The sequence below is a fragment of the Cherax quadricarinatus genome, chromosome 33, assembly GCF_038502225.1.
Source record: "Cherax quadricarinatus isolate ZL_2023a chromosome 33, ASM3850222v1, whole genome shotgun sequence".
Lineage (NCBI taxonomy): Eukaryota > Metazoa > Arthropoda > Malacostraca > Decapoda > Parastacidae > Cherax > Cherax quadricarinatus.
The window spans coordinates 31144446-31171368 of record NC_091324.1 but is presented as its reverse complement, the minus strand read 5'-3'; the positions used below and the strand labels follow the sequence as shown (position 1 = coordinate 31171368).

Sequence of the window (26923 nt, the reverse complement as noted above, 5' to 3'; positions counted from 1 at the left end):
TGGACTACAGCCCTACATTATCTCAGTATTATGTACCCTGGACTACAGCCCTACATTATCTCAGTATTATGTACCCTGGACTACAGCCCTACATTATCTCAGTATTATGTACCCTGGACTACAACCCTACATTATCTCAGTACTATGTACCCTGGAGTGCACTCCTGCACTCTCAGTACTATGTACTATGGAGTGCAGCCCTCCTGGCGCCCAACTTGTCTACAAGAACAGGTGGCACTGTTCTCACCTGTTCCCCAGGTGAGAAAGGAAGTTGACATGCAACGTAAGCACCATCAACACGGCCTCCGTGCTAGTCTATTTGCACGACAGGTACAGACTGTATTTAATTTGCGAAGCAAAGGGATTTTAAATGGCGCTCGCATCGTTCACTGAGCAATTTCCTGGAAATTTTAGGTGTAATCAATTAGATTTAAATAGATTAGGCTTTTAAATTTTAATTAGCTCAGAGGGAATATATTCAAACACTATAGCATGATCAAATAGGTAAATATATTTGATGTGCCCATATAGACTATAATTACAAAAATATTTTGCACATAAATGAAATGTGCACAAACTTAAAATGACCAGTTAATACCGCCCTGTTAATACCCAGTTAATACCACCATAGCTGTATACAAATTCTTGATATTTAAGCTTCAGGATGATGATCACTGAATTCCTTCCTCTTGCGATGGTGTGAATTCTTAAAATTGTGTTAAATTAGGTGTAGGTAAGTTGTTCATCTCGCTGTCAATAGTCGTAGATTCTGATATTTGTCGTCTTCGCGACACCTTCCTTGATCCTCACACTGACAGGATGCACAACACTTGACTTTGGCCTAAATTCCGCACTAACTGGGAATGAGGTTAAATGCACAGCACCAAATTACAAGTTTCTTGTGTTTATTATCTCTGTCGTCTCTGAGCGATAAAATATCTCAACGTCCTGTCTTGTAGGTGGGAAAAACTCAGGCCACTGAACTTGTGATTGGCCAGAATTCTGGAAATTTCGTGAGTATATCTAATACTTTTCACTTGTGGTTACTCATCTCAGTCTAATCATACCTTTACAATGGTCCTAATATAAAAATTAGAACATGTCACAATCCTAGTAAAAATATATACAAAAAAAAAAAATTTTTATACATTTTGACTCTTAGAATTATCACCAATTAAATATTATGGTTAATCAGTAATTATGTGATGCGAATGAAACGGATGCTGTTAAACCTTTTTTGCATTGGCAGGATGGCTGAGTGTTTCCTTTCTGGCTCATGAACATCTAAGGTGGAAGATCAGTTAAAATTAAATGTATTTCGGTAGATGGGTGATCCGAGAAACGAATCTCCGTATTGCATAACCCCGGTCCCCTTTACGCCAATGTCTGCAAGAAGAATAGTGAAAAATGGTCTGGTGATGCCGAAAAAAATGTGGAAAAAGACACTTATGTACAATTCAGGGCATTTATTAGAGGAAACGTTTCGCCACGTGTAGTTTCTTCAGTCCTAATCTACACGTGGCGAAACGTTTCCTCTAATACATGACATGAACTGTACAAAGTGACTTTTTCCCACATGAGGAATAATGCACAGTTTCTAATGCAGTAAAATATTAGCATTGGAAATTTGCTGCTAGTCAGAAGAGGCACTCAAGAGTTATTGCGTGGAAAATATTAACTCAGTTTCTTCAGTAAAAATGGCAAGTTAGGACCTGCAGACCAAAACTCGTTAGGTCTTTCCTCAGCATTAGTAGCTGGTGGTCAGTCATCTTAAAACAGAGGCTGATGATAAATTCGTATGGAACGACCCGTCACTAGTGACCCCTCACAGTATAAATGGGGTGTTTACAATGCTACGGCGGGGGTAGCCCTATGGCAAATTCCCAGCGAATCGTCTTTGGTCTTAGTGGGGTATTGAATGCAGCACTGTGACTGGAGCAGCCTTGTGGCAAGGGTCTGGCAAGCCTTCAGCACAAGTGGTGTAACAACTACTATCATCGTAGTCATCCTGTGGCGGGGGTGCAGCACGTCGTCTTGGGGTTAAGTATCTTCAGTCCAGTGTATACGATGGTGCGAGACATCTCAGACACAACGAACTCGTCTGCTACTTTCCCCACTCACAGTGAGCTAGTAGGAAGTAGCAGAGGTGTTGCTGCAGCAGGAGTCTAGGTCCGATGTTCTCGCTTGTATGAGAGACTCAACTCCCAAAAACTTTGATCCATTGAGACATCCCTGGCGCTCGGGCCGCAGCCTGGGTGACAGGTTCTCTGGAAAACCTGGAGCAGACGAGACCTCCAGAGAACCTTTGAGATAAAGGAATACTAAAACAGAATTTCATTGAGTGGCTGACTAATGAATGATCTGAGAAAAGAATGCAATAAGTGCTACAACTATTGGAAATTATAAAAAAAAAATGTGTGAGCAAATTATTGATGACCGGACATCACGGGCTCAGGTAAGTCATCTCACCTGCTGTACAAGATTGAATTGTTGGTCTCCTGTTATGAAGCTTTGTAACAATAGTTAACTGCTTTGAAGCTTGTAGGAGTAGTCGCTTGTTATGAAGTTTTGGAGGCGTGGTCATATGTTGTGAAGCTTTGGAGTGGTCACCTGTTGTCAAGTTTTATAGGAGTGATCGGTCACCACCTGTGAAGGGTGGGATTGTTTTTTTTTTTTGCCAGAGTTAGTGTTAGTTTTCTGAATATTTTGATACCAAATAGAATGCTTAAATTATAAATTCCCTGTTAAGTAACAATGGGCATCGAAGGATTTTTCATTTTTGACAAGCAGCCCGAACGGTGTCAGCTACTGGAGCAAGTGTAACGTAATAAGGAATAACATGCATGCAGAATGCATAAATTCTGCAATTTTTATAAGTACCTCAGAACCATACTTCTATAGCTCTTAAGTGTTCTGGGATTCTGTGTTGATTGATTGGTTACAAGCGGGACTTGGTTATAGTGGGACCTCTCGTTATATTTCTATCTGGTTATATGGGAAGTAATGTGTTGGTTGGTAGGAAAGTTAACAGTATGTGATACAGAGACAAGAACTGCTTCGGATCATCTAAATGAGGTAGTTGGTGAAGGTGAAAGTTAAATGGTGATATCAGTGTTATAATCTCCCTCCTCTGCACTTGCAGTGTCTGGTCTACCCCCTCCCTCCCAGGGTGACATAATCCACTTCCCCTGCACCTGCAGTGTCTGGTCTCCCCCTCTCTCCCAGGGTGACATAATCCACCCCCCCCCCCTGCACCTGCGGTGTTTGGTTCCCTTCCCATATCCCCAGAGGAACAAACACCTCTTCTGCAGTGCCTGGTACCCCTTCTTTTCCTCGAGGGGTGTTATTTTTGCCCCTGTTGAGCCTTCAATGCTCAGGCGCCCACCACCCACAGGAGGGTGAGCTGTGTATGTTGGGGGGGGGGGGGGTCGCCGGCTGGAGCTGGGGTGCAGGTTCGCTTTCTATCGATTTCCCCTTCCAGGCTCCCCCACACTCCCTTACCCCAGCTCCGCCAGCTGGTGTATTCCCTGCCGGCCTAGGCCCACAGAATCCGACTGCTGCTTGACCCTGATCATAAAACCTTGACAGGAATGGACACAGACATTTTTGCTTTGAAGTTCTTACCTCTCAGTTCTGTCAAACTGGGAAATACGTGATGTTTATTTGTATTTCAAGATATTCAGCTAAAGTATTTATTGAGACTGATGACACTGATCACAATATGTATGGAGTGTGTCATTTAAGGAGTTAAGTATAACAGTAGTGTAAGAAGTGTATAATAAAAGAAGTGTAAGCCTAGCTTAGGGTGAAGGTGGCGACATATAGCAATAATGGCGGCGCTGGCTGGGTGAGTGTGTGTCTCGCGCACACTCGCCACACTTGTCTCAGTGAGGCAGGACGTTGCTGGTGCTACTCTTGGCTACCACCTCCTGCACCAGCAGTAGGCACCACCTGCCACTCCTGTTGGCACTTACGCACGCGTACTCGCACACTGCTGCCCCAGGCACTCCATCCTGCAGTGACGGCTCTCCCACGTGGAACCTGTTTGTTTACCTCGCCAGGAAGGCGCACCACGTGTTTTGTCAGTGACTGTTATAATGACTGAGTTTGAGTGTGGTAGTGAGTAACCTTGTGGCTGACTCATGGGCAGAACCAGTGCGCTGCTCTATGCACCATAAGCCCACTGTCTGGTTAAGAAAAATTTAAAACTTACATAAAACTCCTTTCTTTCTCGTTTTCATGATTGTATCGCTGTAAAGTTCAAGCCAGAAATGTGACGTTACACGAGGCCGTAAATGAATATGTAAATTATTATTCGTTGCAATTTGGTGTTTTCTGGCAGCACGTCGGAGCCAGTGGAAAATTCACGTCATGGGATTATGGCAACTAAGGAATAAGCAATTTGAATCACAGAGTGGAGAGAGTCTAAAATAAGATTGAAGCTGCACTTTGCCTAGGTTGCGCAGCATCCAGGAATACTCGAGACTGCGAGTGTGTATCTCAGATTTACATCACCTGGCAGAAGGAACCAGCAAGGAGCCCTGTATGTGACCCCATCGTGTTGCACAAGATTGACCCCTTCCCCAGTGTGGTCCCGTGCCGTCCTGCTGGTTTTGTGAGCAACGATCCCTGACAGGTGGTCAAAGATGGAGTGCATCACTTTCATCACCACGTAAGCGTCTTATACTGTATACTCCATGTTCACTCTTCAGTAGCTAGTAGTGCCTTTATCCTGGTGACGGATTCTTGATCCAAGGAAGTGGAACTCTCTCCACCATTTTCTGTGATCAAGGCTATTATAATTGAAATCCATTCTCCAGGTGGTGTATGACTTTCTGGTTTAGTGCTTTACCGTGAATATTATGATACAGGGTGTCCACAAAAACACTTCCTGATTTCAAACAGGTATAATATGTAACTCTATTGTAATGTTCTTTCACAGTTAGTAGCTTCAGATGCGGGATTTCATTCAGTTTCATGTGGTGTATGGTAGCATTAAAGGCACTCGATGTGCGCCCCTCTGGTTGCTCGGCAAACATCGACTCGATAGTCCAGTTCGGTCCAGACGCTCTGCAGCATATCTGGTGTTATGCTAACTGCTTCAGTGATCGAAATTTTCATCTCCTCCAGGGTTGCAGGTAGTGGTGGTACGTAAATTGTGCTCTTCACGTACCCCGAAAGAAAAGTCGCAAACAGGTCCGGTGACCTCGCAGGCCACTTGCAGTGGCCACCGGACCTAACTGTTGGTCTCTGCAGTATAAGTTCCAGATTATGATAGTTTCATAACTATGTTTAGCCTGGAGTATGATGCTCAATGAGCTGGTGAGCAAGGATGGGGAGGGGGAGGGTCTCTTGATCAAAGAATTTTGGCCCCAACCTCTCGTTTATCAAATCTGAGTGCCTTCCGTTCTCCCAGGAGCTGTATGACCCCAACGGATTTAGCGCTTCTCCCGTGAGTGTAATAATAATAATTGTGATTAGTTCATGATTTTTCTTCCGCATCTTTCACAGGCTTTCTACCCTTCTCCACTTTTTTATGCCGGTGAGGGGGCTCTTGATCCACGGTACTGGCATTACCTTCCCTTTTCTTAAATCGAATCTGCCATTTATTCCTCAGGTACTGTATGATCCCTACTGGTTTAGTGTTTCCCACTGTTTACAGTAAGTAAAAATATATTCACTAGTTCCATGAGTATATTGTCATGATCATGTTTCTCCTGGTCCTCCTCCTTTCTGGTGTTATTAGAGTTCCTTATGTCTATCATTGTCAAGCCTCTTTAGTTCCGGTAGCAGTCTCGACGCAGACCTTTGAGTTCCTTTACATGATTATTTAGGTGCAGGTTCACGCTGACGCCACACACTAGGGGATGGCATTGAAAAATGTGCATAAAGCCATAAATATTTTTTTTTATTTGTAAAAGCAGTTTTTAGGTAACCCAAAGTTGGATATTCAACAGAAGCTATGAAGGCAGTATATGTGCTCCTTGAGATCCCAGATTTCTCATTGTACGATGCGTGTACAATCGTTGTTCTCTCTCTCCCTTTATTTTCATTACTTTGTACTTACCAGGATTGATGTTTAATAGCTACTTGTTGGACTACATCTACAGTCTGTTCACTAGTCACCTTACCCAGCCTGAAGCCTTGTATACGTCTGCCTTCTGTATCCACATGAACAATATTCTCCATTATTCCCACTGTGTCTTCTAGAGTTTACATAGCCTCTTAGGGTTGTACGATGTCGAATACCTGTTGCTGTTTTTTCGTAATATTTCTAATGTATTGTTGTGTTACGTATGTTGTGACTTGATTTTTTTTTCACGTTTCCGCACTTTGGGAACATTTAAAAAGTTATTTGCACGTACAGTTGTAGTTCAGAAATTTTTGTGTAACAATATTGCGGTTAGTTATTGTAAATATTGTTTTACAACTTTTCTGGTGTTTTTATGAGGAATATTTATGTTGCTACTACTACTGTTAGTTTTAATTGTTGTGTTACAGAAGGATCAATGAGTTTTTGGTCTCACGCTCCGGTCTAAGACCAAATCTCCTTGTTGACTGCCTGATCGACCAGGCAGTTTTTGCCAGCAAACTGCAAGCCTACAAAGGTTTACGTTCATAAAAGTCATTAAATTTATATCGAAGGTATCAAATATATACGTCAGTTCCAGGGGTCACCCCCTCCGCTGAGGCGGTGACCCATGGAACTGACGTATATACAAAGGTATATGTATACTGACGTATACATATACCTTTGGTGAATTTTGTAAACGTAAACCTTTGTAGGCTTGCGGTTTGCTGGTAGAAACGGCCTGGTCGATCAGTAAGTCAACAGGGAGATTTGGTCTCTGACTGGAGTGTGGGAGTAGAAGAATCCTTACCCATATGTGAGTAGATAAAATAGGACTCCGTCAGTGAGTACTATACTAGCTCTACCTACCAGATACCTTGATACCGGATAATCAGATCAAATCTGATTACCATTTCAGAAGTCATGGTACATGCTGAAAATTCGAAATATGCATTTAACAGCTCGTAAAATTTAACACCAAGTGGCAGCATCAGAGTGAACATTCTAGTGGGTATATGTTCTTAGGCGAGTCTGCTTGACCATATCACTCTCCATCATTCCACATCCACCATCCCCACTCCCATTTCCACCTCTTCAGAGGAATAAGTGACTTGAAGTGCCAACTGTGTTCAGAATTTATTCTCTCAGTTTATATTTCTTTTAGGGATAAAGTATGTCATTGGGTTATCCTAGGTTAAATTTAATCATGTATTTAGTGTGTACCAGTCACACTTTTGTGACTTCAAGATCATTGTAAAAATTTAAGCTTATTTTTGTAAAATCGAAATTAAGACTAGAATACTCCATGTGCAAAGTTATGTGCTGATGGGCTTAGCTAGCAACCCTGATTCCCCGTTTTCTGTTCGGGTTTCCCATTAATGTAATGTTTACCTTACAGTGTCCCTGAGATTGGTTTTCACCAAATGGCCGGTGTAGAGAGTGGGTGCAGGTGGCACAGTTAACACTGTGGGAGGAGCAGAGTTGCTAAGTTGCAGCTCAATCTCCCACCTCCAGTGGTAAACGTTCAGATTTACACGTTGACTGTTATTTTACTACCCTACACAAATAACCCGCTCATAGGTGAGAGGAGCTTGCGACGACGTTTATGGTAAATGGTCCAAGTCGGACCGAAACATCGTTATAAGCTCCTCCATGTGCGGGTTATTTGTGTATTGTTCCAGTCGCGATAATGTGACTTTTTACTCTTCATTTTGTTACCTTGGTGTATCGCTGCCGTCTTTTTAATTTGCTTATTTGCAGATCTGGCCTAAATTAAATTTCAAAATAGTACTTGAAGAAGTAGAAGCATTTAGGAATTGACTCTTGAGTAACACGTCAAAAAGTGACGTAGTGAAACTAGGATAATTTGCAGGTCTGGGTTGGTATGATTTACACCCCCCCCCACCCACCAGTGATGTGCGTGCATATGTTGACATTTTCTGGTATTGCTCAGTCACGGCGGTGCCGGACGTGTTGTTACTCATTTTTTTTCATATTCGTTTCAGGTTAAACTTGCGTTTTGTGTTTAATGTACAGTAAAAATAACAAAGAAATTAGTATTTGTAAGTATACAGCGAGCGTTAAAATATTTATTCTGGGAGTTGCGTAAGAAAATAACCATTAGTATGTTGATGATACGTCGGGTTAGGTGTGGGTAACCTGTCCTCCTGCTACGCTGCTTTCTTGAGTTATTCCTCGAGTCAATTTCTTAACATTATGTGCACTGGGATATTTTTTTTCTTAATTCAGGTTGGGTTTGATTAGGTTTCATGAGCCTATTACAAGGCATATTTAACTACAAATAAAAAAAAACCATCCTCGACACGTCTGGCAGCGCGATGTCCAGGCAACAACAGGAAACATTATAATTTGCACCTGTGTCACGCGAGGTATGAGTACGTGTTATTATGGGTGTAAGTGACTGTTATTTACATTATGCTAAAATGTATTCAGGCAGATAAACACACTACAAATACTGGATTGTTGGAAAACTGCGAAAATAGCAGAAAAATGGGCAAGAAGCACTCAGTTACAGACCAGTATCATCACCAATCTCGGATATAGAGATCATATTTGTAATTTTCCAACAATCCGGGATGTGTAGTGTGTTTAATATAAAAGTTACACCAGTAACAACACATAATAAGACCCATAACATATAATAACACCCATAGCAAACCAGTATCACCAAGTGTCCCGTACAGTACAATCGTTGCTTTCTACGATACAAATTTAATTCATTTTTTTTCAGCGTTTAGTAATGTAATGTATAGTGTGGCGCTCACCTGTGTGCTGCCATCTGTACGTCAGCGTGTAACACACCTGTGTACTTTCATCTGCACAGCAGGGTGCAGCTCACCTGTGTGCTGCCATCTGTACACCGGGGCTAGTTAGTTACCAGGTGTCAAAAAGACTTTTCGACAGACACTTGGCCTGTGTGTGTGTGTGTGTGTGTGTGTGTGTGTGTGTGTGTGTGTGTGTGTGTGTGTGTGTGTGTGTGTGTGTGTGTGTGTGTATGTGTGTATGTGCGTGTGCGTGTGTAACACACCTGTGTGCTGTCACCTGTACGTTGGTCCTAGCACTCGACTCTTTGCTGTCATATGTACGTCAGCATGTAACACCTGTAGTATCACCTGCACCCCAGGGTGTAGCACTCACCTGTGCGCTATCACTTTTACGTCAGCCTGGGAATCTCTCCCGGGGGGAGTGTTTGTACCTCATACAGGTCTGGCGGTCCTACCTGTTGCCTACCTGTGGAATGTTCCCCTACTGGGTGATTATCCTCCCACTGGATTATTTATCTTCGCTTCATCTAGTATGTACTCAACTATGCAATACAATCGCAGACAGGTGATGTTAACAATGCAGAACAAGCCACATGGGAAAAGAAATCTTTAGCTCTAGATCTTTCGCACTCTCGCGCATCGTCAGGAGCTCTGCAATGTTGCAAGACAGCAACAGATAGGAGGGGAACTTCTCTGAGGCAAGGCAGAAGGTATCAATGGCGGCCCATGACACACTGGGTCATGGGCCACCATGTGACGTACTTACCTATGCGTATGGTTGTAAGGGTCGATTCTCAGTTCATGACCCCGCCTCTTCGTTGGCAGTTACTGGGTTAACTCTCTTCTGGCTTCGAGAGCCTGTGACTCATCCGAGTTTTCAATTTCCAGCTGTGCCCACTTGTACCTGTTTCCCGCCTCGTACAATTTGTTCTTGTAGGCCTCTGTGTGTTTAAGGTGGTAATTGAATCAGGTGGGAGTGGTGAGTAATTTATGATCAAGAAACACCGGCGATTTAGAGATAAAACCTATATCGGGTGGCAGGTTGGGAGTGAAGGAGGATGTGCAGGGATGAGGTGTGGGAGTGGTGGAGGAGGAGGTGCAGAGATGAGATGTGGGAGTGGTGGTGGAGGTGGTGACGGGATGAGTAATCTCCTGTTTATCTTGGGAGAACAGGAAAAATTTATACTGATATCATTTAGGCTTTAACTTTAAAGTTAACAGTTTGGTTAGTATGTGAAGGGATGTACCAGGCCAGCAGGTGTGTGGAGGGATGTACCAGGCCAGCAGGTGTGTGGAGGGATGTACCAGGCCAGCAGGTGTGTGGAGGGATGTACCAGGCCAGCAGGTGTGTGGAGGGATGTACCAGGCCAGCAAGTGTGTGGAGGGATGTACCAGGCCAGCAAGTGTGTGGAGGGATGTACCAGACCAGCAAGTGTGTGGAGGGATGTACCAGACCAGCAAGTGTGTGGAGGGATGTACCAGGCCAGCAAGTGTGTGGAGGGATGTACCAGGCCAGCAAGTGTGTGGAGGGATGTACCAGGCTAGCAGGTGTGTGGAGGGATGTACCAGGCCAGCAAGTATGTGGAGGGATGTACCAGGCCAGCAAGTGTGTGGAGGGATGTACCAGGCCAGCAAGTGTGTGGAGGGATGTACCAGGCTAGCAGATGTGTGGAGGGATGTACCAGGCTAGCAGGTGTGTGGAGGGATGTACCAGGCCAGCAGGTGTGTGGAGGGATGTACCAGGCTTGTGGCCGGGCTCCGGGAGTAGAAAAAACCTCGGAACTTATCAAAGGTATCAAAAGTCAGCAGGTGTGTGGAGGGAGGTGCCAGACCAGCTGGTGTGTGGAAGGAAACAACGAGACCAACAGGTGTTTGGAGGGAGGCAGTCAGGTCAACAGGCGTGGAGGGAATCAGTCTGACCCAAAGATGCGTGGAGGCTGGAAGCAAGTCAGCATCTGTGTGGAGGGAGCTATGGGATCAACAGGTGTCACACAAGTGTGGATTGTTTCACAGACAGGTGGTACAGGTGTGGCAAGTGTCCCAGAGGTGATGCAGGTGGGGTAAGTGTCACACAGGTGTTGCAGGTGTGGCGGGTGTCACACAGGTGGTACAGGTGTGAGACAGCCGCGCTACCCCCCCTCTATGACTGTGACTGATGTGTACCAACGTCGCCGCCTGCACCTTCTGACACTTGTATTAACCACCCCTTGACTCAGTACCAGCCGAGGCTATAAAAGGAAGTCAATATATAAAACCAGCACCTCGCTGCCCAAGACGAAGATCGAACCCGTGTGTAAATTATGTAATCTTGTTATTTTAGTTTAACTTACCGTAAATATTCTTTCTTAATTGATATTTTTTAACTAATACTTAGTAGTGTTATGTACATTAGGTTAAGTTATTCCTTTTATATTTACCCCTTGTAGTTTCTCATTATAATGTTGCTCTTCATTGTGTGTGTACTCGTATAGTTGTGCTCAGAGGGTTCGAGAGAGAGCTCTTGGATTCATAACTCACGAAATCGTAATGACACGATTGCAAGGAGGGCGGGGCTAGAACCCGCGATCAGAGTTTTGTGACTCTCTGATCGCGGGTTCTAATCCCGATCAGCTCTTGGTTCTGCCTCTAAACTTTTATCGACCCGCTTACTGATTTCTGGTCTCCAAGTACGAGCCTAATCTCAAGTCTGGCATGTTTCAACGAGTACCGTCAGAGACGCTAAGACATTGTGTAGTTTTAAAAATAGGTTAGATAAATACATGAGTGGGTGTGAGTTGGACCGGACTAGCTTGTGCTACTAGGTCGGATGCACTGCTCCTCCCTTAAGTGACGTGTCTGACCTCACTAGGTCAAGGCATTGGCATAAGCCGGTGGGAGAATTGGAGCTCCCTCGCATAGGCCAGTAGGCCTGTTGCAGTGTTCCTTCTTTCTTATGTTCTTATATACTATCATATATTTTATGAGGACGTCGTACTTGCCCAGTCTGGAGGAGCCAGCGGGCTGAACACAACTGAAAAATACCTTTGAGAGAGTGATTCATCTAGTAAGGCAATTCAAGGAGGTCTCTTGATGCTGCGGAAGGACTCTGGATCAAAAAAAAAAAAAAAAAATGAGCTATCCTCCCGGTCAAGATTGACCTGGAGGATAGTTCCAAGCACTATAGTGCTTGGAACTATCCGACTCCGTGTGTGTTTAGCATTTTCTCTTGAATATAATAACGTAGGCAGCAGGAAAGAATCGTTGGCATCATCATCCACAATCATCTCTTCCGCCCCTTTTAAGATCACTCATCACAAGATCACTCCAATTGGGTGTAGACACAAATATCAGCAGGGAGGGTAAAATCGACGAGGTCGATGACTCGCACTCCTGGCAAGACGTGTGTGAAAATGGTCAACAATGTTTTCTTTCCAGTTTCTGAATCTTTGTGCGGCTCATAAAGATTTGCTTTTTTTCTTCTTTTGTGTTCACGGATTCCATGACTGGCGTTTGAGCTGACGAATGACTCAGAGTTGAAAGTGAGGTGTGGCATTGTTGTAGGTGGGAGATTTGAAAGCCTTTGGATGTCAAATTTGCTTTTGGATTTTAGACTTCTTTTGGATGTCAGACCTGCTTTTCGCCTATTATTTTACTACATTTGTGAAGCTGTTTGAGTGATATAGTTTTTGAGATATTTTCTGTGTGTGTACTCACCTAGTTGTGGTTGCAGGGGGTCGATTCACAGCTCCTGTGTGTGTGGGTTTAGGGGTTATATTTTTGAGTGTATGTGTATGACTGGCAGGGCAGCCATGTGAATATGAAACGGATGCCTGTTAAAAGCTACGCACTCTGACGTGATTGCTGATCACTTTTTATCTCATAAATATGGAAGACAGAAGGAATATCACACAAGATATATTCATTATACACTTAAGATATATTCATTATACACTTAAGATATATTCATTATACACTTAAGATATATTCATTATACACTTAAGATATATTCATTATACACTTAAGATATATTCATTATACACTTTTATTTACTTTTACGTTTTTTTTTTTTTAATATTTCTTTCCAATTTAGAAGTTCTGGTCTGGGATCGATTTCGAGTCTTCGTACTCCCTCAGCCCGGCCAAGGGCCTGGCTCTTCTGGTGCTGCCTGTTCAGCCAGGTTGTTGCTGTTGGCGGCCCGCTGGACCACGTATCCGTCATAGCCTAGTTGATCCAGTACCTAACAGAAATAGTGATCTCGTTACTTTTGTTCTGGCAGTGTTTCTGATATCTGCTGGTAATATGTTGAGTAGTCTGGACCCGTAGATGTTGAATTCACGGATGTTACTGAACACTCAGCCCATGAATGCTGATATAGAGTTTTCGTATTGTGCCCATGGCGTGCCTACCACAGGGATGCCATGAGCAAGAGAGAGATTATCCTACATCTCTCACTTCGCTCCAGAAGCAAATTATATGTCCTTATTGTGCAAATAAACTAGTAGCAAAAAGGGTATAGGAGCAGGAAAATCATTATCACCCCTCATCGCAATTTCTTCAAAATAATAATAATATTAATAACAACTGTAACAACAGGAACTTAGCAAAACTTGAAGGAAAACGTGCAAGTTTTAAACAGCTCAATTTCCTTGCAAAGTACTTCAGTTATACTCAGCTTACTCGCTATGTACACATCTAATCACTGTCCATTTACCGACCTAGTGACGTGGTGGGCAGTTAGGAGAGTTAAGGTTTTAGCTTACGCTCATTGACTGGGGTAATGTTCCCCGGATGAGCTCCCCGTCTCGTTACCACCGTGTTTATGCTAATCTCTCGTCTCTTGTTGTATGTTAAATTTTTGTCTCTTGTAGTATGTTAATGTCTCGTTTCTTGTATGTTAATCTCTTTTTTTTTGTATCTCAAGTCTCTCGTCTCTTGTAGTATGTTAATTTCTTGATTTTTGTTATATGCTAATCTCTCGTCTCTTGTTTATGTTAAAACTTTTGTAGTATGTTCATGTTTCGTCTCTTCTATGTTAATCTCTTGTTTTTGTAATATCTCAGTCTCTCGTCTCCTGTATGCTAGTTTCTTGTCTCGTATTATGTTAATTTTCCCAGAAGGAACTGTTAACCCTGTCTGTGTTTGGAATCCTCAGGGATCAGTAGATCATTGATCAACCAGTGGGGATAGTTGTGTGTGTCCCGCTTTGCTGGTAATGTAAATCTAATTAAAGGTAAAACGAAGGGGAAGACAAGAACTGACTCCAGGGAGACCTGACAACCTTTAAGGGTGGTCAGGCAAGTGCAGCCTTTAAGGGTGGTCAGACAAGTGCAGCCTTTAAGGGTGGTCAGGCAAGTGCAGCCTTTAAGGGTGGTCAGGCAAGTGCAGCCTTTAAGGGTGGTCAGGCAAGTGCAGCCTTTAAGGGTGGTCAGGCAAGTGCAGTATCATGAAAGCTAGTCAGACCTGAGATAGACTACCGTGCATGTGGACTACTTTAATACATATAAAACGTATACGGTAATCTGATGGCATTTGCAAGATTAGCCTATTTTGTCTCTATGCCCAAATACATGCACACTAAATTGATGCCCCAAACGAACGTACACCGATAGACAGACGATTAAAAAATGACTGTCGTTTCATGACTTGATGTTTTAGGCAGCTTCTATGGTTTCCAGTGAACATAAGAAAGAAGAAACACTGCAACAGGCCTACTGACCCATGCGGAGCAGGTCCATGTTCCCCCCCCCCCGGATTAGCCCAATGACCCACCCAGTCTGGTTACCTCCACTCAGGGAAGGAGCACGGCAACAGACCCAGCATCACAAGCTAGTCAGGTCCAACTCTCACCCACTCATGCATTTATCTAACCTATTTTTAAAACTACACAACGTTTTAGCCTCAATAACTGTACTCGGGAGCTTGTTCCACTCATCCACAACTCTATTACCAAACCAGTGCTTTCCTATATCCTTCCTGAATCTGATTTTTTTCCAACTTGAAACCATTGCTGCGAGTCCTGTCTTAGCTGGAAATTTTCAGCACGCTATCTACATCCCCTTTATTTATTCCTGTTTTCCATTTATACACCTCGATCATATATTCCCTAATTCTACGCCTTTCGAGAGAATGCAGATTCAGGGCCCTCAGTCTATCCTCATATGGAAGATTTCTGATACATGGGATCATCTTTGTCATCCTCCTCTGTACGTTTTCCAGAGCATTTAAATCCATTCTGTAATACGGTGACCAGAACTGAGCAGCATAGTCTAAATGAGGCCTAACCAAGGATATATAGAGTTGAAGAACAACCTGAGGACCTCTATTATTTATACTTCTAGATATGAAGCCAAGAATTCTGTTAGCTATATTGCTAACACTAATGCACTGTTGTCTTGGTTTTAGATTACTGCTAACCAGAACTCCTAAATCCTTTTCGCAATCAGTAGTATTAAGATCTACATTATTTAGTTTATATGTCGCATGGTTATTTTCCTGTCCAACATTTAGAACTTTGCATTTGTCTATATTAAACTGCATCTGCCACTTCTCCGACCATTGCATCAGTCTATTCAAATCATCCTGGAGTGCTCTAGTGTCCTCATTAGAATGAATTGAACGCCCCATTTTGGTGTCATCAGAAAATTTGCTTATGTCGCTATTTATTCCCTCATCTATGTCGTTTATGTAAATTGTAAACAACAACGGGCCCAACACTGACCCCTGAGGAACACCGCTTGTGACGTGCCCCCATTCTGATTTCTCCCCATTTATGCAAACTCTCCGCTGCCTATTTGTCAGCCATGCCTCATCCAATGAAAAAAAATTATAAATAAACAATAAGAAAACATCTGCGTAAGCTTGGGTAGCTTGTAGAGGAGGAGGAGGAGGAGTAGATCAACGTGTACCTGGAGTGTGCCTAGGCTTTATTCTAGAGTTATTGATCCATGCGGCCTGCACTACTCGTGATAGTGTTAGTCTGAGCAGCGGTGTGTGTGTGTGTGTGTGTGTGTGTGTGTGTGTGTGTGTGTACTCAGTTGTACTCACCTAGTTGAGGCTGCAGGGGTCGAGTCCAAGCTCCTGGCCCCCGCCTCTTCACTGGTCGCTACTAGGTCACTCTCCCTGTACCGTGAACTTTATCATACCTCTGCTTAAAGCTATGTATGAATCCTGCCTCCACTACTTCGCTTCCCAAACTATTCCACTTCCTGACTACTCTGTGGCTGAAGAAATACTTCCTAACATCCCTGTGATTCATACGTGTCTTCAACTTCCAACTGTGTCCCCTTGTTACTGTGTCCAATCTCTGGAACATCCTGTCTTTGTCCACCTTGCCAATTCCTCTCAGTATTTTGTATGTCGTTATCATTTCCCCCCTATCTCTCCTGTCCTCCAGTGTGTGTGTGTGTGTGTGTGTGTGTGTGTACTCACCTAGTTGAGGTTGCAGGGGTCGATTCCAAGCTCCTGACCCCGCCTCTGTGTGTGTATGTGTGTGTTTCTTGCCATATTTATCAGTTAGGTGTAAGACCTAGTGTCTGCAAGTGGGTCATTAAGACAGAACTATACCTGTACACAAGCCATCAAGAATACTTTTAATCCCTAAAGTAGGGATTAAAGTGTATATACTCCGAGAAATACACCTTGATTTATAACTTAATGTATATATGTTGAGAGTTCTGCATTTTTTACTGTATGAGTATTTCCACAAAAATGTATTCTCAGTGTATATACAGTGTATATACAGTGTATATAATCCCTGGTGTATATACACACCTCTGTGTGTATGCCCTGTTCCCAGACATAGCGTGTTTGCTTGTAATATTTGCTTTGGGTGGTTGTCTTATTGTTGCAGGATATCCCTAAATGGTTTAATATATTTCCTTTGATTTGGGGAAGCAATGTTATGTTTACAAGATAGCCTGAGCGTTTCAGGGCCATTGCTGGCTACGTTTTTTAAGCAATACTGGCTCCCTTACCTTCGTGTGTCAGTGGGACTTGTAAGTGGTCTAAGTCGGACCGAAACGTTATAAACCTCTCCCGTGTGCGGGTTATTTGTGTAATAAAATTGTTATTTATGGAGCACATTATTTTGAAGTTATGGCCGTGTTTTAGGAGAGTCATGGTGATGCTAGACGATACTAGCTATGATAAATGAGATATTTGTGCAACATTTTGGTATCTCTATTCTGGAAACGTTTCGCTACACAGTGACTTCTTCAGTCCAGTGTAGAAGAAGGTTGAAGATGAGGAGTTTGAGGTAATCAGTCCCTCTGGAGTCGATGTGTTCAGTCCATCAGTCTTGTACAAAGGTGCATCATATTCGCGGAGATGGAGCTTATATACTGATGACAGATGAGGTGGAGCAGTGGTAGGCGAAGTCACCAGTGAACAAAGCCACTAGTGGAAGTAGGTCGTGTCTGTAGTGTGAGGGAAAAGTAGGCGTGTGTGGGGTTAAGGTTGTTCAGGCAACCAGGAACCATTAGCGAGTTACGTCGCGCGCACCCCCCCCCCCCTCTGGCGGGCTGGGGCGAAACTAGTTCTTGGTGTCTGATTTGTTCAAATTTCTACTCCTGGTAGTATTGACCTTACCTGGTGTGGGTTGATGTTTGGAGAGTCACTTCATCTCCACTCTTCTCCTAATCAGGTAGGGTGATCCACCAGGAGTATTACTGTTTATTCCTTTCTTTTGTTTGCTGGTTACCAGTAATGATTTTGACATTTATCAATCTTTTCCATTCTTAAATGTTATATTATCATGATCATTGGTAACCAGTTTATTTCTTCTTATTACCAGCTGTGTTCCTGGCGTGGTCATCCAGGATAGACGCCAGATAAAGGAGCAAGACATTTGTTAATGGGACTTATTAACAATTATTAGACTACCACCGGCCCTTATTTTACTTGTGGTGCTCCAACCAAGTGGTAGATCTCAAAACATCGGACTATCACCATCCGCTCAGGATAACCTACATCATCATTAATATCAGAAGATCTGTCCAGGGACTTACCTACTCCTGCCCAACTACAAGAACCAAAGGCCATTTTTTTATTATATTTAAATTTTAAGTAAAATCTTCAAAAGTCATTATTCTTATTTTTCCTAGTCGTTTCTTTATTTATTTATTTTTCCATTAGTTTTTTGTTCAGATGGAAGGCGTTCCACTGACACACATTGGTTAGACAAGTTTTCAAGAAATCTCTGTATCAAGATCCCAAGAAGTTGCTGTGTCTGACAGGATGTGAATAAAAACCGACAAGTTGATGATAAATAAGACACTTGTTTCCAGAATAAAGATACCCAAATGTTGCTTAAGTGTCTTAATAATCTAACGGTTTTGTGAACCATTGATACTAGTTACGTATCTGTGGCCGGTTTCTAAGATTGTAATATACTCTCGGCTCTAGGTGTTGGCTGCCTGATGAATCACGCTGCTAGTGCGTGAGACTCGTAGGTCTACCAAGCCATCACAACCTGGCTGATGCGGCATTGGTTGGAGGTGGTGGTGTAGTTATTAGTGTGTTTTGGAGGGTTTCTACGGAAGTATTATGTGTGGTGAGTAGGACCAGTGAGTCGGTATCTTACATTTGACCTCGTGACCACATCTGGCTATGATGAAGAAAAGATACTTTACAGAAAAAGCTTTCTTTGGGAGAACGTTTCGCTCTCCGTAGAGCTTTATGAAATACACAGAGCGATGTGTTGTCACACAAAAAAAAAACTTTCTTCAGCGTGACTTCTTCATTATTTTAGGTAGTATGCCACTTTGATCCGTGTCTGGCAGTAGCACTCGCCAAATCAAGAAATTTTGGTGTTAGAAGTGTGGATTGAGGGAGCGTTGGTGTAGCTGTGTTTTGCCCTGTTGTGGAGTCTGCCGCTGGTGATGTTATTACCAACGGCCGCTGTGTTAAACGACAATATTGTGGTCTAAAAACTGAATGTACCAAGGTCGGTTTATTCGTCAGATAAAATTCCGTAACATGGGTCTTTGCCGGAAGACGAGCCGTTCAGTGGTGCTGGCACTGTGGTGGCGTCGCCGGAAGATGGTGGCGTCTAAAGGCAGGTATAAAGGTGGGGTAGCCATTGGCTCTATGGTGGTTCACGGCAGCTGCCACCACAGGCTTACCAGTACTGGGCTCTGTGGACTGAGTGGTTGAAAGGGGGTGTTGGGTAGGCTTAGACTCATGGTGACGCGTAGGGTGACACGTTGGGTAACTCGTGGTGATATATAAGGTTAGAATCACGGTGATGTGTAGGGTTAAAATTAGTGACGTGTATGGTTAGAATGACGGTGACTGTGTAAGGTCAGAATGACGGTGACGTGCATGGTCAGAATGACGGTGACGTGCATGGTCAGAATGACGGTGACGTGCATGGTCAGAATGACGGTGACGTGCATGGTCAGAATGACGGTGACGTGCATGGTCAGAATGACGGTGACGTGCATGGTCAGAATGACGGTGACGTGCATGGTCAGAATGACGGTGACGTGCATGGTCAGAATGACGGTGACGTGCATGGTCAGAATGACGGTGACGTGCATGGTTAGAATGACGGTGACGTGTAAGGTTAGAATGACAGTGACGTGCATGGTTAGAATGGCGGTGACGTGTCGGATTAGTCAGGACTGAGGGGCGCCAGTGTTTCGCCCCTAAGGTATAACACACCTTGGGTGTTTTCCGTGGTGGCCTATAACCACATTTGCAAATACTTGTACTAATACAGTTTCATATTTTCCGTTAAGATTTCACAATGAAGATACGTATGTTACCTATTTTTATGGCCTTCCCTCCCATCCCATGCATCCATTTTCCCGTCTGTCTCTACGAAGTAAAAAAAGGGACAAAGGCAGAATAATGAATCGCATTTGTTGACTTTTTCCATCGTGTCCCCTGAAAGAAGGTTCCTTGATGCTGGTGAGGGGACTCTTGATCTAAGGAATTAGACCTGTGCTCCAGTTCCTTGAATCGAGTATACTGAATATGATGTAAAATACTGACAAGTTGATGAGTAAGACTCACGTGCAACACTTGGGAATCTACTGTTGAAACGTTTCGTCTACGAGGTAGGCTTCTTCAGCCACATACACAAAATGGATTGAAGGCAGCAGAAGTGACGAGGTAAAGACGATGTAATCAGTCCAACTTTGTAGGAATAGTTTGAGGTTGTCAGTCCCTAAGCCTGGAGAAGAGTTGGACAGTATACGAGTGCAAGAGCCGGAATGTTAAGCTTGATGAAAGTATTCGCTCGAAATAGTAAAAATGTATGTTGTATATTCCCAGATGGAGGGAATGTATTAGGTATCCCTAAGCGTTGATTAGGCATGTCACAGTAATTCCCGAGTTGTGAGAGCGAGTGTGTGGTGCACGTGAGGGTGTGTAGGGACATGCGCGAGGGCGAATAAGGGTGTGAGGGAAGGGGGGGGGGGTGCCTAAGGGTGTGTGAAGGAGATTGTGGGGGTGGATAAGGGCGTGTGTATAGGCCCTTTTGCAATATTCACTTTGTGGGTGTGGTTGGTCCTGGAGGGGAAGGGCAAGTTGTCGTGAGTAACGGTGGTGGTTGATGGGAGATGGGTGGCTCGCCTGAGTAGTAGTTTGTGATCGTTGTTGAGGGGAGGGTGGCGAGAGTAGCAAGCTTATTCCTTAAAAAGTGTTAGGAAGTAGAGGGAAAGTGGTGTGTGAAGAGAGTGAGGATGATGTTGGGTGGCGGTTGATAATTGGTGGAAGGGTTCTTTTGAAATTTGATGGGCAGGGGATTGGGAGGTGGAGGGACTTTTTCCAAATCTGCAGGTTGAAATAAGCTTACGAGACCGAAAGGCGTGGTATACCAGTGGAAATAACCTGAGAACGAGAGGCATGGTATACCAGTGGAAATAACCTGAGAACGAGAGGCATGGTATACCAGTGGAAATAACCCCAATGACAAGCATGGAAGGAATAATTACTTCTGGTATATATCTTAATAAGCAAGAGGGTTCAAGGCTTTTCAAACACACTTTAAATATAAGGGAAGCTTCTAAATCTCGGGTTGCGGGGAGGGAGGCCTACGTTGGGCTGCTTTCCTCCAGCACCAACAACCTGACTGAACAGATCATCAGCCAGTAGGCCTGCTCACAGACCGGGCCGCTGTAGAGGCGATGATTCCCTGAGTCAGGTAGACACAGGTAGTGAAATGTGACGCCTGGGACCAGGAGAGGTGCGTGTTTTGTTGACGTTGCGAGAGGGACCACCATTTACGGGTTTACTTATGGTATGGTTGGGGAAGTGCCTCACCCACGGGTCGATGTGTTGTAACCCGTAACATCAGCGCCAGTAGTAGTTAGAATATCTGCCGCCACAAGCGCTGGAATAGACCTTTAGCAAAAGCATTGACCACACAAGTTGCGAGAGTACAAGGAGTAACAGGAACAGAAGCGACGCAAGGAGCGAGCGTAAGAGGAACAGTAGCAACACAAGCAACAAGGTTAAGAGGATCAGCAGCAACGAAAGGAACGAAGGTAACAGGATCAGCAAGAGGTCAGTCAGCCTCACTGTGAGCCACAGCGGCGGCATATTATATTTCTCTTCAGCGTAACCGTAATAGCTGAGGAAGCAGCAGCAGCAGGTATTGGTGCTGCCGCCACAATTGCTGATGCTAACGCTGCTCATCCTGAAGTTACTGTGGCTTGTGACATTGTTGTTCTTGTGTCTAGTAATACTTTGTTGCAATTTCTACTGCGCCGGCGGCTTTTAATGCTATTATTTTTGCAAATAACCCACACTTTTTTAAAAAGGGCAACTTTACACGACTGCATCAGCAGTGGTTATACTAATGGTGGCAGCGGCGTCAGCAGCGGTAACTTTTAGCAGAGCTTGTCACGTGTATCTTCTTGTTGGCTACATCTTCGGCAAGGCTACAGTGCCAAACCTCTAGCAGTTAAGCTAATAGACTGCATTCATATCAAGACGTGTAAAGGTAACACAAGTTTCATGGTCATAATAGTTATCTCGGTGGTAAAGCCTCACTCTGAGTATGTATAGCAGTTTTCCTCTCCATATTAGAGAACAGAGATAAATATACTGGGCAATATACAGATAGGTATGCCAAGTGTAATCTCTGTGTTAGGAATCTTTTCTATTGCTGTTATAGAGTTGATAAATGGTTTAGAAAACCGACAAGTTGAAGATTGAGACACTTATGCAAAATACGGGAATCTTTATTAAGGAGAAGTTTATTAAGGAAACGTTTCGCCACACATTGGCTTCATCAGTCATGCTGCACTTTCTACAAGAGTGATGGACTGAACACATCGATTCCAGGCTGAGGGACTGATTACCTCAAACTACTCCTCTCCTTACTCATTTCTACTTTGTATTGGACTGATGAAGCCAATGTGTGGCGAAACGTTTCCTTAATAAAGATTCCCATATGTTGCATAAGTGTCTCAATCTTCTGTTGTAGATTCGTCGGTATAATCGCCCGGTCCGGGCCTTTTCCAAGAGGTGTACGGCCTTGGCTCCCTGCCGTGGGAGTATCTCAGATCAGTGTCTGTCATGGGAGGAGGTACAGGTACCTCCTCATCCTCTGGGACCAGTTGTCCCTAGGCCCAGCCTCAATCCCCGCCCCCACGAGGCTCTGAGGGAGAAGCTAGGCACCTTGGGCTGCCTCAGACCCAGCCCACACTGGGCTCGAAGGGTGAGGCAGCGGCATAGCAGCAGACGATGTCAGGAGGTGCAAAAGCAGCAAACACACAATCCTTTTGGAGCCACACCTCAGCTTTGGGCCGAAGCCCGAGCGCTGGGGAAGCTCAAGAATGCCTCTTGCTGTGTGTGTTGTTGTTGCTACTACTTAACATGTCCGTTGCACTCATCTTTTCTATGAAGATAAATTGTGAGCTGAAGATACAACTGAAATGGTAAAGTGCAGGAAAGACATGAAGGGAATATAAGCACTGTGTTGTAAATACTAAACTGAAACTGAGAATGGGTTCAAATTTGTTTGTGTGTGTGTGTGTGTGTGTGTGTGTGTGTGTGTGTGTGTGTGTGTGTGTGTGTGTAGAGGGTAAGTGGGTGGAGAGAGTAAATGGATGTGGAGAGTAGGTGGATGAAGTCAAGTAATCTTCCAAACTGGAGTTACGGTCAGTTTCCCCTTCTGTTTAACTCGGTAAAACCCCACGAGATTAAGACTGTCACCGCAGAATAGAAACAAGAAAATGCTTTTACAGCGGTTAAGCAAATGCGTTTGTTGCTTTCTACAGAGGTATATAAAAGCAGTTTTGCGTGGAACACCACAATCAGGAGCCAGTGTGTAGTCCAAACACGTCCATCACTGAGGTCTTCCTCCTTCTGGCGAAGATCCATCTCTTAGTTTGAGACTTGGCCCTCAATCTCCTGGCCCAGACTCTGGGGTCTCTCCTAACCTCGTAAGTAAAGGAGACTTCTTCCCTATACTTTGGTCCCCTCGTTGACCGCTGTAAATCCTTCACCTTATCTACTCCAACGCCCTTAGCGACCTCGCTTTTTACAGGGCGAGTGATCTTGAGAAGGAAAGGGGTGACTACTATGAGAGGGGAAAGAAGGGGAATACGTGGAAATGATAGGCATCACACACTAGATACCTGAGGTTAGGAAAACATAAGGCTTTTGTTGAGTAAATAGACACAATTTTTGCTAAATAGAACCTATAAATGACAAACAGATCTGATCGTGACTTGATGAACCTCACCGTCTGGGGGTAAAGTAGTCGGGATAGGTTTCATATAACTGCATTTTAATCTCTGCCTTCGTGTAGATATTTTTTTTCCTTAGCCTATACGAGGGATTGCACGAATGGGGAAGGAAAGGACTGGGGTTGGATAGAGCAGTGAAAAAAACTGGGGGTAGACAGGAAGAGAGGTGAGAAAGGTTAAGCGGCCTGACCACTTTGGGCGAGTTTCAGGAGAGTAGTTTTTGTCACATACAGACGAGTGGTATTTAGGTGTCGGTATCTCATACCATTACGCGCCCACCAAGAAAAATAGCTTCTCACCTTGGTCCTGTGATCCCTTCATGAGGGAAATATATTTGAAAATGTATTGAGCTTTTTCTAAACTGTGATATTTAGTTGTGACCCTTTTTTTCACCTACTGGATCAATTTAACTATGAGTCCCTTTGTTGAAAATTGCAGTGATGACCTGTACACTATTTCTAACCTGCTGGGGAAGCTGGAAAATTGTCTTCTGTCTGGACTCCTGCTGCTTATACAGGCGTCTTTCTTGCCGTGATGCACTCGTAGCGGTACTCCAACTTTAATGAGCGTACTATTTGTTGCGGGTCCATCCAACTACCTTTGGAACCTATCCAGCCGAAACTAGAAAACATTTAGCCACTTCTGTAAAGTTTTTAGCTATCACTAGAATCCATCCTGCCGCTCATGGAAAACCTCTTCAGTTTCCCCTGCTAACCATCCAGCATTCCTTGGAAGACATTCAGCCACTCCTGGATATTATCCAACAGTCCTGGAAGGAATCTATCAGTCACTGAAATTTAGCATCCCATGGAAGCTACCCAGAGGTCCCTGAATAAAACAGCAACATACGTAAACCATGTGTAAACCACTCAGGTTTCCTTGGAAGCCACCCATCTTCTGAACACAATTCACCAGCCCCAAGAAATCGTCCAACAGCTCCTAGAAACCAACTAGAAATCCAACACCTAGAAATCGTCCAGCTCTAGAACTCATCCAGCAGCTCTTAGAAATCTCTTAGCTGGCAAGCATCCAACAGCCTCAGAAACTACACCTCGCTTTTGATTGTTTCTGAAGCGTCGATTGCTTTCTTCCAGCTTCTGGGTTCTTGAAAAGCTTGCAAATGTGCTTCTCGATGCCGTGGTAATATTGTCCTTTCTGATCGTGAAGTCACTTTCATCTTGCTTTGTAATGCCATTTTTTTATTCATCCTGCTAGTGGTGCCAGGGCTCTCTCTGTCTCTGTCTCTCTCTGTCTCTCTCTGTCTCTCTCTGTCTCTCTCTCTCTCTCTCTCTCTCTCTCTCTCTCTCTCTCTCTCTCTCTCTCTCTCTCTCTCTCTCTCTCTCTCTCTCTCTCTCTCTCTCTCTCTCTCTCTCTGTGTGTGTGTGTGTGTGTGTGTGTGTGTGTGTGTGTGTGTGTGTGTGTGTGTGTGTGTGTGTGTGTGTGTGTGTGTGTGTGTGTGTGTGTGTGTGTGAATGTATATTTATTATAACATCCTTTCTTGTTCATCCTGCTACTTTTCGCATATCAACGTGTGACCCAGTTTCTAATCCCCACATTACACGCTGTCCCACATTTCCTAATGCATCTCGTGTGTAATTTATTTACAAATATGGAAAACATACATATTCATATTCCTACACATTTTTTTGTCTGTTACACATTTCCTCTCAGCATTCTTCTCTTTTCAAACACGAGACTTGTTCTTTTGTAGTGAGTGAAGATTTTTTTTTTTTCGGACTGCAAACGTCCTTAAATTTATCGGACATTTCCTCTTTGTCTTTCAGATTGTAATGTTTTGCCTTTTAAGATTATGACATCTTTTATGGAACCTTTGATATGCAGACGATAACATCTTTCCTCTCCATATCATACATCTTTTCAATGACATTCGTTGTCAGAAGAAGAAGAATGAGGCACAATACAGTGACTGGAACAGTACACAAATAACGCACTCATACGAGAATTACACTCATGACGACGTTTCTGTCCGACTTGGACCATTAACTAGACGTTGTGTATTCGTTGTCAAGTTCATTTCCCGGGTTATGGCACATTTCTTTCCACATTTTGACATCTTAATGTTTTAAATTTTGGTATATTTTGCAGATGGGCGCCTTTTTTGTTTTCAGAGTATCTTCTTTTCTCCACAAATTAGTTCTCATTTCTGAAAGGTGGCAACTTCAAGGCAAGTTATTCTTTTACAAAGTATTTCAAGGAAATTTGATAGCCCCTTTTAGGGGTTAGATCCTCCCACGGTGTTGCTTCTCTTTACGAGGGAGACAAGTGTTTTCCATTGATGTGTTCCAGTGAATGGATGTGTGTGTGTGTGTGTGTGAGAGAGAGAGAGAGAGAGAGAGAGAGAGAGAGAGAGGAGGGTGGTGGTGGAAAGGATGAGTGTAAACGAGTCTATACATATTTCATGTTTATCCTGTTTTTCCTTAATTTATCAGTATCGTCCTTCCCTTGGTCTTCATTACGATTATTTTGAATTCCCATTATTCATCTTTTTGTTTTTATTCTTCGTTATCATTAACAGGCATTTTTTTTCCATATATATCTTTTATTTCTCTTTACTCTTTTTTTCCCTCAAAATCAGTCAAGGACATCCCTCATCTTCATTCATTATTCACATACAATTCATTTTCTATTTTCAATTTTCAATTATCTCTGAGGTAACTAAGGTAGAATTATTCTACATTACTCTGATGTACTTGTAATCATATTGTCTCCCCTTCTCTCCCTCCCTACCCATAATATTGTCAATTCCCTGTTCGTAATACTGTCCTCCTGTGGTCGGTGTCGTGTTTCCTTCTTACATGCCATGAAGAAAATTAAACAACTGGAGACTGCTGCATCGTGTTGTTCTTGTGTAGAATTACCCATATATAAGTATGGTCGGTAATAACTCACATGTAGACAAAGTAAGAAGATTGTTTGATCTGTATATTTCGCCCATTATGTGGGATGCTCTCTAATTTTCGATAACAGAAGGGGGTCGAAATATACAGATCAGTCAATTTTCTGAGTTTCTGTCTCCATGTGGGCTATTGTTGAACATTGCCAAGTGTTCATTACACTTTAGTTATCCATTTATAAGTACGTTTGTTTTGGGGAGGGGTGAATCCTGACTCGTAGTCTTGAATTTTAAGTTTCGACCCATATACGTGATTTGACTGTCGTATTTACTCTTGAAACACTCTCTTCTGTCTTCACTGTACTGTAGTCTGGCTACTTCATTTACTTTTATCCTATAATAATTTCGCAGTGATTCGTTTGGTCGTATAATTTCCACCTTCGGTCACTCATTCTGAATCCTCCGTATTATAGGTACTGTCAGTTCTGTGTACCAGAGTGTTGTATGACGTGGTCATGTTTGTCTATTTAC

General features: G+C 43.4%; 1 protein-coding gene across 5 annotated transcripts in view; it reads left to right on the top strand.

The window, feature by feature from the left end:
* The window catches only part of LOC128693860 (adenomatous polyposis coli protein-like), a 551448-nt gene that overhangs the window by 118672 nt on the left and 405853 nt on the right, over positions 1-26923 (top strand). Inside the window, exon 1 of one of the 5 annotated variants that reach the window (XM_070091004.1) lies at positions 3881-4672. The exons of the other annotated variants lie outside the window; for them this stretch is intronic. The gene's annotated coding sequence lies outside the window, so the exon portion shown is untranslated. Of the gene's footprint in view, positions 1-3880; positions 4673-26923 lie in introns of those variants that run through there. 5 annotated transcript variants of the gene reach the window in all.